The 14,622-nt window shown below is 48.7% G+C and overlaps 1 long non-coding RNA gene across 1 annotated transcript in view; it reads left to right on the top strand.

Moving 5' to 3' along the window:
- The first annotated feature begins 3,060 nt into the window (after positions 1 to 3,060).
- LOC146869370 (uncharacterized) overlaps positions 3,061 to 14,622 on the top strand; it is a 34,935-nt gene continuing 23,373 nt past the window's right edge. Inside the window, exon 1 of the long non-coding RNA XR_014981402.1 lies at positions 3,061 to 3,340. This is a non-coding gene — a long non-coding RNA (uncharacterized LOC146869370). The remainder of the gene's footprint in view (positions 3,341 to 14,622) is intronic.

The raw sequence follows: 14,622 nt of genomic DNA, 5'->3' as shown, positions 1-14,622 counted from the left end.
TTTTGTTAATGAATTAAACCCAGGCATACAGCTGAAGCTGCCTCTAGCGAGGCCTAATATGCAAGAGTGGACAAACATTAGCCATTCAGTCTCCTAGGTGCCACTGCACAAGCTGGTGACATTGCCTTACCCGGGCATAGCAGTCCGAGAGGGAAATTCCCCCGCGCCAGCTGACTCAGAATCTGGACCACCGCCTGCAGTCTTGGCAGCAGAAGGATGCTCAGGGTGTCAAAGGCTGTAGGCAAATGCAGCAGTATCATGAAAAGCCAGGTCCCTTTTATCCAATAACTTGGCACTGGTTCTGCTTCGGCGCTTCTGCTGGGTTTCAACCCAGATTGGCACTTTCCCAGATGTGATTTTTTTCCAAGTTGGTTCTGCAGCTTGAGGCCTCGTCTGGAATAAGAAAGGGATATTGGTGATAAACCTATAGTTTATGGCTTTATGTGGGACCTGTGCTGCATGTTTAATTAAAGACTTTATCAAGGATCATTTGAACTCTTATGGGAGTCCCTTGTAGCTGCCATCTGCCAGCTTCTTCCTGGTCCTTGAACTATTTAAGGATAGCCAACATAGGCCAAACTGGTAGAGATGGGGGTCAGATAAAACTCGTATATTACTATGATTCCACCAGAGAGAGATCCATGGATTGCATGAGACGCTTTCAAGGCAAAAAAAAAACTGCTTGAAGGAATGATTGTTTAAACTCCATGGGTGTTGAGTTGACTTTACACAGGCTTCTTGAATGTTCAAACTCTTGTTCTGTTTCGAAATAACCCCAGCAGCTGTTTGATATCCCGTTTAGCCCCTCAAGGGCCTCTCCTTAAGAATGAATCTTTGTGAGGCAAGTGAAATGGCGCCAGTGCTCTGTGGTTGGGTTGTAAAAGATAACCATAGTGGTGGGCCCCTCAGATCCCATTCCCCCAGGGCCACAGACCCTGCGGTGTTCTATGCTCCTGGGAAGGACCCAAACAGGTACTCTCTATCACAATGTGCAAAGTTGTGCTTTTCTTCTTCTAGTTGAAATACCGATCTGTAAAAAAGCTTTAATGGTGCAAAACGATGCCAGAAATATTCTAAGAAGAATTCCTATTTTTTTTATACCCAACATGTTTAGGGTCGATGGTGATTTCGCAGAATGCCACGGATGTACCCTCTGTGACATCACTCGCAACCACTGTGGTAGCAAGCAGCTCATCACCTGGGTGGAAGACTGATGGTGCCACAGCAGACCCCAGAGCCACAAATCCAGGAAGAACAACCACAAGAACCACAGCAGAGACCTTGAAAGGAGCTACCGCAGCAGAGAATGTTACACTAAGCACCAGAGAAGGGACTCCCTCCCTAACCAGCATAGCAGGGACTACCACACTAGGCACCAGAGTAGGGACAACCTCCCCAAGGGCTGAAGCAGGGACTACCAAACTAACCACCGTAGCAGGGACTACCACTGAGGGCACTGTAGCAGAGACTACCCCACCAAGCACTGAAGTAGGGACTACTGTCCGAACCAGTGTAGCAGGGACTACCACACAAAGCACTGTAGCAGAGACTACCCCACCAAGCACTGAAGTAGGGACAACCGCCCGAACCAGTGTAGCAGGGACTACCACACAAAGCACTGAAGTAGGGACTACCGCCAAAACCACTGCAGCAGGGACTACCCCACCAAGCACTGAAGTAGGGACAACCGCCCGAACCAGTGTAGCAGGGACTACCCCACCAAGCACTGAAGTAGGGACAACCGCCCGAACCAGTGTAGCAGGAACTACCACACAAAGCACTGTAGCAGAGACTACCCCACCAAGCACTGAAGTAGGGACAACCGCCCGAACCAGTGTAGCAGGGACTACCCCACCAAGCACTGAAGTAGGGACAACCGCCCGAACCAGTGTAGCAGGGACTACCACACAAAGCACTGTAGCAGAGACTACCCCACCAAGCACTGAAGTAGGGACAACCGCCCGAACCACTGTAGCAGGGACTACCACACAAAGCACTGTAGCAGAGACTACCCCACCAAGCACTGAAGTAGGGACAACCGCCCGAACCAGTGTAGCAGGGACTACCACACAAAGCACTGAAGTAGGGACTACCGCCAAAACCACTGCAGCAGGGACTACCCCACCAAGCACTGAAGAAGGGACAACCGCCCGAACCAGTGTAGCAGGGACTACCCCACCAAGCACTGAAGTAGGGACAACCGCCCGAACCAGTGTAGCAGGGACTACCAGACAAAGCACTGTAGCAGAGACTACCCCACCAAGCACTGAAGTAGGGACAACCGCCCGAACCAGTGTAGCAGGGACTACCACACAAAGCACTGAAGTAGGGACTACCGCCAAAACCACTGCAGCAGGGACTACCCCACCAAGCATTGAAGTAGGGACAACCGCCCGAACCAGTGTAGCAGGGACTACCACACAAAGCACTGAAGTAGGAACTCCCGCCAAAACCACCGTAGCAGGGATTACCACACAAAGCACTGAAGTAGGGACTACCGCCCAAACCACTGCAGCAGAGACTACCCCATCAAGTACTGAAGTAGGGACAACCGCCCGAACCAGTGTAGCAGGGACTACCACACAAAGCACTGAAGTAGGGACTACTGCCCAAACCACTGCAGCAGAGACTACCCCACCAAGCACTGAAGTAGGGGCAACCGCCCGAACCAGTGTAGCAGGGACTACCACACAAAGCACTGAAGTAGGGACTACCGCCAAAACCACTGCAGCAGAGACTACCCCACCAAGCACTGAAGTAGGGACAACCGCCCAAACCAGTGTAGCAGGGACTACCACACAAAGCACTGAAGTGGAGACTACTGCCCGAACCAGTGTAGCGGGGACTACTACACGAAGCACTGTAGCAGTGACTACCCCACCAATCACTGAAGTGTGGACAACCGCCCGAACCACCATAGCAGGGACTACCACACAAAGCACTGTAGCAGAGACTACCCTACCAAGCACTGAAGTAGGGACTACTGTCCGAACCTCCTTAGCAGGGACTACCACACAAAGCATTGTAGCAGAGACTACCCTACCAAGCACTGAAGTAGGGACTACTGTCCGAACCTCCTTAGTAGGGATTACCACACTAAGCAGTGTAGGAGAGACTGCCACACCAAGCACTGAAGTAGGTACGACATCACCAAACACCACAGAGAATAACACGTCATCAGTCCCTACAACACAGATCACAACAGAAAAATCCACAACAGGTAACACAACAATAAGCACAAAACCGTCGGAACCAATACAGAATGAAACCACCTTGGCACCCATTCTTCTTACGAATGCAACTGGATTACCCTCCACAACATCTGCCCCTATGGCAACAGGTGAGACTGATATCCCAAACCTTGTGGCACATTCTTTGAACAAGTTAAAACAGCACTGCTTTCATTACAAATAATGTCATTTCGTCCAAACTGATGCGGCGCCTGAAATTAATTACAGCTGAGTTTTGTTGTGTTCTTAACTTTCTTTGCGTGAAGTCAGTCATAATTTCGGATACGCGTAGTATATGAAGGCCACTTTTAATCTGATTTTAACTCTGGATTCACTCCACTAATGAATCCGGATTTCTAACCCTGAACTCTTGGTTTTTGTGATACATTTCGCTGGCTCCTTCCCACAGACTTTTACCTTTACCAGAGCCCTGACGCTTCCATTGTCCTGATCTCTAACCCCTGTTTTAATCCCTGACCCTAATCTCACTTCATGACTAATCCTTAATCCCTTTTTTATATCGTAATCTCCCTCCCTTACACCTGTACCCCGCCTTGATCGCTTATTCTTAATTCGATCACTTTCTGTGATCCCTTTTTGGGTAGATGCAGGCTGAAGCTAGGCGAATGGACCATCCTCTAATCCCACATTGAACTGCTGCCACACCCTGGGACATTTTAAGGATTTCGAAGGACCCAGGCTGAACATAATTTGGCGCACCCTGCTCGGATAAACTCTGAATTTATTTCTTTCCCTCTCATTCACTATGATCTGATCATTGACAGCCCTCTTTGTTGGTCCCCAATCCTTCAGCAGGCTTCCATTCAGTGCAAAGCCTTTGAATATTTATGAGAGATTGGGGACCTGGGAGCCCCTTTTCATATTGTCCAGGGGGCCGGTCGTTTATAGGTTATGCCACTCTCTGGTACGTTCCAGAAAGCTTAATGATGAGGCCCCTAGAAAGGTGGGGGCCCTGGGCCAGAGCCCACTTTGCCCATGCCTTAAAACCACTCTGACCACACCTGCCACCTTGGATGTGATAAAGAGATCCTACCGACTGCAAGCAGCATCCCAGACCACTCCCAGACTGGCATTAAATCACCTCCCGGCTCACCCACCGAACAGATACCACACTCCCAGCCCAGGAATGCACAATGTACTTTAAACGCCATTGTCCTCTGGGTTCCTGCCTGCTACTCACAGGCTTCATGCAGGGCTGGCTCTAGGGCGGTACGCCCGGGGCGGCCGCACGGGCGCTGACTTTGCGTTAGAAGTATATTATGCATTTAAAAGCACCTGCTGCCGCGTTCTTTCCTGGCCTTCAGCAATTTTTAGGCAACCATAAAAATGTGAATAATGTTCTTCCTGGAGAGTTGGGGTTTGTCTAGTGGAAGTTTTGACTCATGGTAAGTTAGCGCAGAGGGTTATTATGCCTGCTGCAAAGAACGTGTACCATGCAGACCACAAAGTGCATATAATGTAAATAGGTCAGTGCGTTGCTGCTTTTGTCAGAGATCCTTTGTTACTTGACGTTTAAAAGTTAAAATCCTAACATAGAACAGTGAGCTATTAACTGTCATCAAAGAGCTGCATGCAAACTGCAAGGTATAGATTAGAGCATTATGACTTTTTCCCCCCCAGTCTCTCGTTATCCTAATGTTGGAAAAAGGGTTCATTTGGAAATAAATCAATTTTGAGTATTGAAGAGAAGCCCCAACCATGGTGTTAGTTTTAAATTCTTAGTTTGTGCTTCTCCAGACTAAGCACTATTAAACCATACTGTCTACCAGTATGGATGACGTGACTCCTACACCTTGTAGTCCTCTGCCAATGGCTAAGACTGCCATAACTACAAACAGATGAGTTGTGAACGTCTTCCTACAGGCCAGATGAAAAACTGTGTGGCTCCTGTTTCAGAATTTGTCGAAGCGGGACCATTTTTGCTTTATAACTATATATCCAGGTTACTCTCTGCTACTGGGTCCCTGTCTATTTATATGTACATTACGTGCATCGTTTAGCACACCTATTTTCAATGTTCCTGCCTATTGCTAACAATATACATAGTGTGCTTTGGGTCCGCCCCTTTTCTACGATTGGCTTTCTTGATCTAAACGCTTTCACTGATTGACATGAGACTTGTTAACCATGGATCAGCTCAGTGGACCATGCATCTCTTACCTGATGCCATTTGTTATCGGAGTGTATCTTTCCACCTCCATTTCAGTGCCTGCATTGAACTTCATGAGGAAATATTTTACAACTGTAGCACTTGCTGTCTGCTGGATTCTTCTTATGTGTCTCTAATGTGCTAACTCTGCATGCTGTAGCATATTGAGCCCAGACCTATTGCTTTTCCCAATACTTTTTAGGTTTCGCCTTCACAGCACTTGCGCGGTGTTTGTGAAATCTATTCTATTTAATACAATATCTTAAAAGGGGCTTTTACTCCGCCTCCTCTCTTTCCTGGCTTTTCATTGGTGCCTGTGTGTGCCACTTAACTTTCCTCTTTTTCTATTAGCTGTAGCATATTTTCCTGCATTTACCAATGCTTGTTCATCATCTGCTTCTCTTATCAGTTTCCAGCAGACAAAACACTTTTAACATCGCTTTGGGGAAACCATTTTTGGCTCTTTCTGTTTTTTCGTCTTGTATGTTTTTGCAGTTTTATGCATCTCACGCTTGACACGAAGGCATTAGCGCACTTTACATAAACGCCAGTTACATCACACATTCATTTAGTTAGTTTAGTTGAAGGCGCGGGGAGATGAAGTGATTTTGTCTAGTAACACAGTATGTTGAGCCGGCGCTGAGACTCTGACCTGGTTCCCCAGCTCCAAAGTCAGCAGCTCTGGCTGTTATGCCACATCCTCTCATTCTCCATTTACAGAGAATTTAATATGGAAGTCATTAATTAATCCCTATGTCGAGTCTACGCTACTAAACCACACTCTTGTGTTTAGCATTCCCCTAGGGGGCAGGGTTTGTCAGGAGGTGTTGACAGGCCCTCGGTGAGGAGAGACAGGATGTGTGACTTTGCCACATCCTTGCTGTACCTTCCGGAACACCGCAGGCCCACCCACCCAGCAGTCGCGGCTGCTACCTAGAGGCAGCAGTGAGGCAGGAGGGGGAAAAGTGGCCCCCAGGATGCCGCGCTGGTGGCAGCAGCGCAAGCTCTCAATGGGCAAGAGTGGTTCTATGATGCACCACAGTCATTTGTGCTACAATGCATAGAACTTGCCTTTACGCGAAATTACTTCAGTTATAAGAACAACATGTATTTGCAAACTACAGGCACTTCAATGGGCGCAACTATGGCGCCCAGTCTGGACTGTATTTATGTTGGACAGTTTGAGGAACACGTCATATACCATCAGTCTAACCCCTTCCAGAGGAATTTGCGTCTCTGGAAGCGGTACATAGACTACGTGTTCTGCATCTGGTCGGGGGAGAGGACACGCTGCTGGAATTTTTTAACTGGCTCAACCAGCAAGATGCCAGTTTGAGATTCACTTGGACATGCAGTAGTCAGACGGCGGTTTATTTGGATCTTGATATCCATGTAAAAGAGAATACATTGTGCACTGGAGTCCACCAAAAACCTACTGACAGGAACTCACTTTTGTCTTATAAATCATACCATCCCAGAGCTCTCAAAGACAATTTACCGGTGGGACAGTTCTTGCGGTATTGGAGAAATTGTTCCTCCACCGCAGCATTTCTTGAACAATCAGAGGGGTTGTATGAGAAACTCGAGATGAGGCAATATCCCTGTAAAATCATCAGACAACCAAGAAAAAGAGCGATAAACACTCCACGGAGTGTGCTGCTTGAAAAAAATGAAAGGGCAAAAGAAGAATGTGTGCCAGTGGTAATGACTTGATCCATTAGCAACACGTATTCGACAATCAATATGAAAACATTGGTCATTATGGTCTACGAAGGAATTCAAAATGCCACCACCGAGATTTGCGTTTAAAAGATCTAGCAATTTAAAAGACAAACTTGTGCACACCCGGGTAGAAACATTTCAAAAATCAATAGAGACAACGGTTCCTCCAGGGCATTATCCATGTGGGTCATGCTCCGTGTGTACTTTGACCAGGAAGACTTTGAGTGTAGTTTTGAATTCAGGAAATATATGGTATCCGAGACGTTTCAGTAATTGTAATACCACTAATGTGGTGTATAGGCTGACTTGTCAATGTGATCTACAGTATATAGGTCTCACCACGACAAAGGTTAAAGTTAGAGTGCAGGAACATCTTAGCACGATCAGAGCAGGGAAGTTAACAACAAGACTGGTACAACATTGTCATTAGAATAAACATACATTCACCTGGGTAATACTTGAGAAAATAGTAGGAGACCCACAAAACATTGATGGCCTTTTGGCCTCTAAAGAGGCACGTTGGATTTTTCAAGAGAGAAGCGACCAAATTGGGTTGAATGATCAAATTGAATGGAATAAGTCTAAACATTAAATATAGGGAATGAGATCAAGGGCATTATGAGAAGTTCGTTTGGTGTTTTTAAGATATAGTACAGGAAACGCGCTCGTTTTACATTAAATACGCAACATGTGGGGCATTTACATCAGTACGCTATCCTCCTGGTTGTGGCATCCATTGTTGGTTGCGACTTTAAAAAGGTTTTAGGCTGGGATAAGACGTGATGTATTGCTCTTTCTCTGGAAATGCTGGATACTAAGAGAAGATGCTATGCATTAATGACAAGCCGGAGGGGAAGCGTTGGTACAGATACATATAGGATGTTACGGTAATCTGCACCAAAAATCTTTCACAATTTGAGTTCTGAAGAATAATACGGGATAAAGAAAATGTTTCAGATACCAGAGAGGAGTTTTTCTTGATCGATAAATATGGAAATAGTTCGACAATTCGAATAGGAAATGTAAATTGAAACATGAATAAAAATAAAAATGATGGCTTGTAACAACTTGGTATAGATGCAGAGGATAATGAAAAATACTGGCCCGTATGTACTGAAAAAACGAGTTGGATAAAAAATTTCGGAAAAGGGAGTGTACAAGTAGCAATTGAATAGAAACCATCCCAATTCAAGATGGCGACCATCGCCGATAGGGTGACGTCACCGGTTGTGTCTCGCGAGGGTATAGAAATGTAGACGCTTGTCCGTTGAGACCAAACGGTGGAGACTAGGAGCTCCGTGAGGCCACTGGTGGTAAGAATTGAGGGGCGATGTGAAGAGTTTTTTGTGTGAAGCAGACGCGTGTTGATAAAATTATTTCGTTACGAACATGGGTACCCTATGGGAGTCGGTAAATAATGGCACTTGTGGAATGAGTGTTTTTCCATGTTCAGCGTTTTTTGTTTTTTATAAAGTAGAGGGGTATAGATGAAATAATCTCTTTACGAACTTCGAAATTGCATGGGAGATGTTGAAGAATGTGACTAGAGCCACTGTAATGTCTCGAAACGTGGTTTTTCAATATGAAAAAATCCGATAAGAAGGTATTAAATACCGAGGTTAGAGAGTAATTGGAGAACTATGACAAATATCTAATGGGATGTGTTGTGATTCCGTTTGCCCTCTTAATAGGTTCTCATGGCGGTCTGATACATGAAGGAATGGAAGCAATTTGTGATTAATTATGCCTTGTTATTCCTAGATTTGCATTACAGCTGAATGCGAATCCAACTGTGAGGACTCGTATATGGGGCCCAATGTGTGACCTATAAAAACGAGCCGGTACGAGGAATTGTGGCTCAGTAAGGGTAAATTACACCACCTTGGCATAGGGTCCTCTTCTCTTTAATTAGGAAAAGACTACCAATTGCAGAGTTGTTTTTTTACGAATGAAGTTGTGTCTGTTTTGTTTTTTACTTTTGGCAGTCCTTAAACTGGTGCCAGGCGACCTTGGTTGCCCAGAAGAAATTGCCTAAAATCGTTGTGGCGATGAAACCTGTTGGCACAGTATAATGGTATGCATGACAAGCAACCTTTTTAATTTGAATTCGGTGCACAGAGAAGGAACAATAAAGTTGGTTTTGTGAAAAGTGCATCCTTCTTCAATTTTATATTCAATTTGGTCGCATTGTGGTATGTGATTGATTCACTATCTAACACCACATTTTGTTTGTTTTTTGGACACTTTATATATAATTTCTATAAGCGAGATGACCGCCAATGATGATAAAAGTGGGCATAGCTGGTGAGTACCAACCAGCAGGCCCGACTGGTGGTGCGCACGTGAGATGTCATCTCGTCTTTTCACAATTTTTTCAAAAAAAATTGTGTTTGAAGGGTGACTTGATGGACTCCTCCTGTATTTTGGACAGGGGAGATAAAAAGTGGGGACTGTCATTTGTAAAGGAAATTTGTAGTTTTCTTCGTTTTTTTTTTTTAAATTGAAGGTGAAAGGCTGGTGGTGACGACCTCATGTTAAAAAGGAGAGGCGTATGTGGTATAAAGGAAGTACGTATCCACACCGCAGTTTAATTCTGATATTTTGTTTTGAAACCTTCAGAGACCCAGTGACATTGTTTGAGTGGAGGGCGACTTGGTGTCTTTTTTTTTTTTTTCCCTCTACAGCTCCTAGTTATTTGCGTGGCATCAAGCTAGACATAAAACCTAATCTGAAGCAGCAGATCTATCCACTGGTAATTACTGTGGGGTACATTCTTCCGATCCTTTTCATGCTCACTGTGCCACTCCAGACTGGCACTGTGCAACCCCGCGTACGGTCCAGGCTGAGATCCAACCAGTGGCTGAAATTAATTGAAGCCTTCCACCATATGTACACTGAAAAACTTAATCTTACTTTGATTCACAACCTTAAGTCGCATCTAAAGTATCGCTTTAGTTCTCGTTTTCTTTGTCTTGTGGGCTCCAAAGGGCATAGCTTGTAGATTTTAGGTTCTCAATATAGACCTGTTGAGGTGTCCTAGACCACTTAGACAAATGCCCCTGCTTGAAGTCATACCACATAGCGGTATTAGGCGCTATAGAAATGCTTTAATACAATAGAACACCAAGGCGTCTGCGCTGTTTACTCTTGTGCCCCTGCCCTGACCTCTGAGGTGTGCACTCTGACCTCTGAGGTGTGCACTCTGACCTCTGAGGTGTGCACTCTGACCTCTGAGGTGTGCACTCCCACGTGCAGATAAGGGAACTATGTGCTCCTGTGGACAGAACGGAACGCGCACTTCTTGTGTTCTTCCCTCCCCAACACTTTGTCCCAACTCTCTATCGACTTATACACAGCCCACCTCCACCTCTCTCCGACGATTGCTTCACCTTCACGACCTCAGCTTCTCTCCTCATGTCTCCTCAACCTATGTGTATCCAGCACCTTGTACACCTCTCTGTGCCTCCTGTCTGTGTACTGCCCGGCTACCATTGCTGTCGTCTAGGTTTTGCTCCGTCCCCTAGCTCAGCAGTCCCTGTCTCCCGTTTCTGCAGCCCCCCTTCCCAATCTCTACAGTTCATGGCCCCTGTCTTCGGACCCCAGCCCCGGGTCATTGCTGTCGCTTTGCCCCTCAGTCACCACTGTCCTCGACTCCCTGATTACTTCTCTCTCCGGCCCCCTGGTCACTGCTGTCCCTGCCCCCCCCCAGGTCACTACTATCCTCTTCCTAGCAGGTCAGAGCTGTCCCCCAGTCACACTGCCACTGCTCTCCCTCGCCCCTTGGTCACTGCTATCCTAGGCCTCCTGGTCTTTGCTGTCCACTGGTCACCCGTCACTGCTGTCCACTAGCCTCACAGATAATGCTGTCCTCTGGCCACTGCGGTCCCCTGTCCCCTGGCCCCCCTCCGGTCACTGCTGTCTCCAGCATTCCCGGTTACTCTTGTACCTGGCCAGCCAGGTCCAATGCTACTTTCCCTGCTTCCCCTTTCTCCCCTCTATCTCCAGCAACTGCTGTGCCTGCCCCCCACCCAACCCCGACCACTGCTGTCAGTGGCCCCAGTCACTGCCGTCCCCAGAAACTCTCATCACTGCCGTCTCCAAAAACCCCAGTCACTGCCGTCCCTGGCCCCGGTCACTGCCGTCCCTGGCCCCGGTCACTGCCGTCCCTGGCCCCGGTCACTGCCGTCCCTGGCCCCGGTCACTGCCGTCCCTGGCCCCGGTCACTGTTGTCCCCAGAAACCCCAGTCACTGCCGTCCCTGGCCCCGGTCACTGCTGTCCCCATAAACCCCGGTCACTGCTGTCCCCATAAACCCCGGTCACTGCTGTCCCCATAAACCCCAGTCGCTGCTGTCCCCAGAAACCCCGGTCACTGCCGTCCCTGGCCCCATTCACTGCCGTCCCTGGCCCCGGTCACTGTTGTCCCCATAAACCCCGGTCACTGCTGTCCCCATAAACCCCGGTCACTGCTGTCCCCATAAACCCCGGTCACTGCTGTCCCCATAAACCCCGGTCGCTGCTGTCCCCATAAACCCCAGTCGCTGCTGTCCCCAGAAACCCCGGTCACTGCCGTCCCTGGCCCCGGTCACTGCCGTCCCTGGCCCCGGTCACTGCCGTCCCTGGCCCCGGTCACTGCCGTCCCTGGTCCCGGTCACTGTTGTCCCCAGAAACCCCGGTCACTGCCGTCCCTGGCCCCGGTCACTGTTGTCCCCAGAAACCCCGGTCACTGCCGTCCCTGGCCCCATTCACTGCCGTCCCTGGCCCCGGTCACTGCCGTCCCTGGCCCCGGTCACTGTTGTCCCCAGAAACCCCGGTCACTGCCGTCCCTGGCCCCGGTCACTGTTGTCCCCAGAAACCCCGGTCACTGCCGTCCCTGGCCCCATTCACTGCCGTCCCTGGCCCCGGTCACTGCCGTCCCTGGCCCCGGTCACTGTTGTCCCCAGAAACCCCGGTCACTGCCGTCCCTGGCCCCATTCACTGCCGTCCCTGGCCCCCAATTCTCTACCTCAGGCCCCCTCTCTCTGCTCTTCCCAGGGAACTTAGTTTCTGTTGTCTCAGCCCCCCAATGTTTGTCACCCTCTTTCTCAGATGTCTGTTGTAGTAGCACACTCCCCTCTCACTGTGAGTCTGCACTCTCAGCCTCGGTTGTGCCCAGCCACCAGTCTGTGCTGCCCAGGTTCTCTGGTCCCCTATCTCTACTCTCCTTCCATCCTTCTTGTCTCTCTCTGGTCCCCTATCTCTACTCTCCTTCCATCCTTCTTGTCTCTCTCTGGTCCCCTATCTCTACTCTCCTTCCATCCTTCTTGTCTCTCTCTGGTCCCCTATCTCTACTCTCCTTCCATTCTTCTTGTCTCTCTCTGGTCCCCTATCTCTACTCTCCTTCCATCCTTCTTGTCTCTCTCTGGTCCCCTATCTCTACTCTCCTTCCATCTTTCTTGTCTCTCCCTGGACTATGCTGCTTTCTCGCTCTTCGAGATCCAGGCTGCCGGTCTCGCCTGTTTTTCCTTGTATATCTTCTATTCTGCGGCCTCCAGCTCCTGCCTCTCTCCTTTTGTGCTCCCACACCCCCGCCTGCCGCTTTCTGTTCCTGATTCCTTTAATCCTGTTGTTGCAGCTTCAGCCATCATTGCTGCGTCCCCCTTTTATCTCTGCTGTCTTCCCTCACCTTCCACTATGTCTCTCTTTCACTTTCTCTGTCGTCTCTGCTTGCCGACTCGTACTGCCCCTCCATTTTATCTTCGGTCTCTCACTTCCCATTCTGCCTCCCAATTTTCTGATTGTAGCATCGCGCTACATAAGAACCACAGACACGTCGTGGACTTTTCATTAACCTTGGGAGCTTTATTCATACAGCCACTGCCCACGCTGTCCCTATCCTAACTGCCTTATCTCCTCGTAACTCCTCCTCTTCCCCTGACCCTCTGGCTCCGCCCTCCCCAGCTACTAGACTGCTGGCTCTATTACATCTCCCCTTTTCTTCATAAAATAACAGAGCAACAGTGCTCTAGTCCATCTCTTCCATGAGTCTCTTGGGTGGCTGGATATCGCGACGTGTCCGCAACGATGTGTTTCCAGTGGACACGCTCGGCACGGACTCACTCTGCTGACCTCTGCCCCCCGTATCACTAGGATCAGGTTCTTCAGGTGCTGAAGTGTCAGTCAGACTCACCTCAGGTCCTTTTGTGTCTCGCAGATACCTCTCGACGTGAGATGTGTTCCAGGGGATTCTGCATCGTTCGGATTCCGCCGTCAGCATCGTGTCTTTGTGCTGAATAGTTGCTAATGGCTCGTCACGGACTTGGGATTAGTTTTTTTCTGCTGCTCCTGGCTCGCACAGACATGATCACATTCATGCAAGGATGGAGACCTCGCCCTCCTCTTGGCCTTGGCGTATGGTTTCAGTCTATCCTTGTCAGGCTTGTCAGCCCCAGCTATTTCCTGGTGCATGTGGTTTGGCGATACCGCTTGCAGAGCACCTTCCCTTCTCAGGAACTGATTTCCCACTGTCCGCCCTAGCATGAGGGTCGCAGGACATTGTCCTGTAGTTGAGTGGGGAGTTGTCCTGTAGGCTCTGAGAGCTTCGTTCAGAGCTGCTTGCAGTTCTCCCCTCCCTGCAGTGACTTGCTGAAATGTCGTTTTGAGTGTAGTCATAAACCTTTCCGTGGGGCCATTCGCTTGTGGCCAGAGTGGTGAAACTGTTCGGTGCTCAAAGTCCATGTATTTCGCGAAAGCACTGAACTCGTGACCATTGAATGGCGACCCATTGTCAGTTTTGACTTCCTTGGGAATACCCCATGTTGCAAATATCTCGTATAGCACCTTGAGGGTGCAGGAAGCACTTGTAGACGATGTTATTTGTGCAATGGGAAATTGAGAATATTCGTCAATGATGACGACCACATATGTTCCAGACTGCAGCGGTCCATGGAAGTCTAGGGTAACTTCTTGCCACGCTCCGCTGGGTAGGGTGGTCATTTGTAGTGGTGCCGGTGGATCGCTTTTGCTAGTCGACTGACAGGGGTAGCAATCTTTCAAGATGGTGTCTTTGGCGGTGACTTCCTGAATGGCGTCCATGTACTTCCCATCAATCAATTGTTTGGATCCTGACGACGGCAGAGGGTGGCGGGACATGTAGTCAGCTGTGTTTTCCGCCTTCCCCGGTTTGGGAGGTGATTTGGGAGACTTGCTAGCACAGTTCTTGCTGTCATTGACTGTGAATAAGACTTCCACCAGATGAAGACGCTCCGCAGTGGGGAGGCTAAGTAAGCAGTCGGCTTCCGGCCCTTTGATGACGTGTATGACTGCCGGTATGGTGATGCCATCACGGGTGAGGATTGTGTGGAATTTACCCAGACAGGGGAGTGGTGTTTTGGACATCCACGTGAAAACACGGACCGGTGCGAAAGTTAGTGAGGGCTTCGGGACCATTTTCTCATATTCCGTAATTGGAATATAGTTCAGCGAGGCTCCGCTATCCCATATGAATTTGGTGTCGTGATTAC

The sequence above is a fragment of the Triturus cristatus genome, chromosome 1_1, assembly GCF_964204655.1.
Source record: "Triturus cristatus chromosome 1_1, aTriCri1.1, whole genome shotgun sequence".
In the NCBI taxonomy this organism is placed as follows: Eukaryota; Metazoa; Chordata; class Amphibia; order Caudata; family Salamandridae; genus Triturus; species Triturus cristatus.
Note: the sequence above shows the minus strand (reverse complement) of the source record. Positions and strands in the feature narration are given on the sequence as shown.